The sequence below is a fragment of the Propithecus coquereli genome, unplaced genomic scaffold (assembly GCF_000956105.1).
Source record: "Propithecus coquereli isolate 6110/MARCELLA unplaced genomic scaffold, Pcoq_1.0 Scaffold227, whole genome shotgun sequence".
Lineage (NCBI taxonomy): Eukaryota > Metazoa > Chordata > Mammalia > Primates > Indriidae > Propithecus > Propithecus coquereli.
In genome coordinates, this window is record NW_012147808.1 from 1,617,702 (window position 1) to 1,618,653 (window position 952).

At 31.8% G+C, this 952-nt stretch overlaps 1 protein-coding gene across 6 annotated transcripts in view; it reads right to left on the bottom strand.

Annotated features, from left to right (window-relative positions):
- Positions 1–952, bottom strand: part of AMBRA1 (autophagy/beclin-1 regulator 1) — a 185,504-nt gene that overhangs the window by 78,792 nt on the left and 105,760 nt on the right. The gene's annotated exons all lie outside the window — the stretch shown is intronic.

Here is a 952-nt window from a genome sequence, read left to right on the forward strand (position 1 = left end):
AAAACGAAACAAAAAAAATGATACATTTTAGTGTTTAATCTCCCCTCTATTCAACACATACATTTATTTGTTCCATGGAGCTAATGAGTTGAAGGACTTGAGAAAAACTCCTTGGTCCTGGGTTTGCAATGAAATTCGTGAATCTCAGGTTCTCTCTTTTCATCAAGTACCAGTCAGAATAATACTCTGAGATGGCTTTCATACATCTAAGAAGTAAGAGGGTTATGGCTTTAGCAGCCAATGAATCTGTGCTATCTAACTAAAGAGGAGCCAGAATAATTCCATCCCTCAGTAAACATCCCAGAGAAAACACCACACAATGTCAAGGCACGTTCTAACAGCAAAAATATAGAAAGTTAAATGTTCATCAATAGGGAACAGACAACAATTGAATATTAAAATATTATGCAACATGGCCTGATAAGGGTATAATAAATAAATTAATAAAAATAGAGTATTATGTAACAATTAAAAGGAAAAAACGAAATCAATCAAACTATGTCAATGAGTATGATAAGAAATAATGTTGAATATTAAAAGGTATAAAATTAGGCCAGGCGCGGTAGCCCTCATGTAATCCCAGCACTTTGAGAGCCGAGGAGGGAGGATCGCTTGAGGCCACAAGTTCAAGATCATCTTGGGCAACATATGGAGACTCTATTTAAAATAAGAAAAATAAAAAAATAATAAAAGTTATTAAATGATACATATGGTATGATACCATTTAAAGTTATTAAATGATACATATGGTATGATACCATTTATATAAATACAACTATTAAAAATATGAAGCAATGATATTTTTACTAACATATTAAGTTATAAAAGATGGAGTACAATCATAGAAACCAAAGTCATAAAATCAGTTGCCTCTGTGTAAAGAGGGAAATGTAATTAACGGTATCAAAGGAACTTCAACTTTTTTTTTTTTTTTTGGGACAGAGTCTCACTT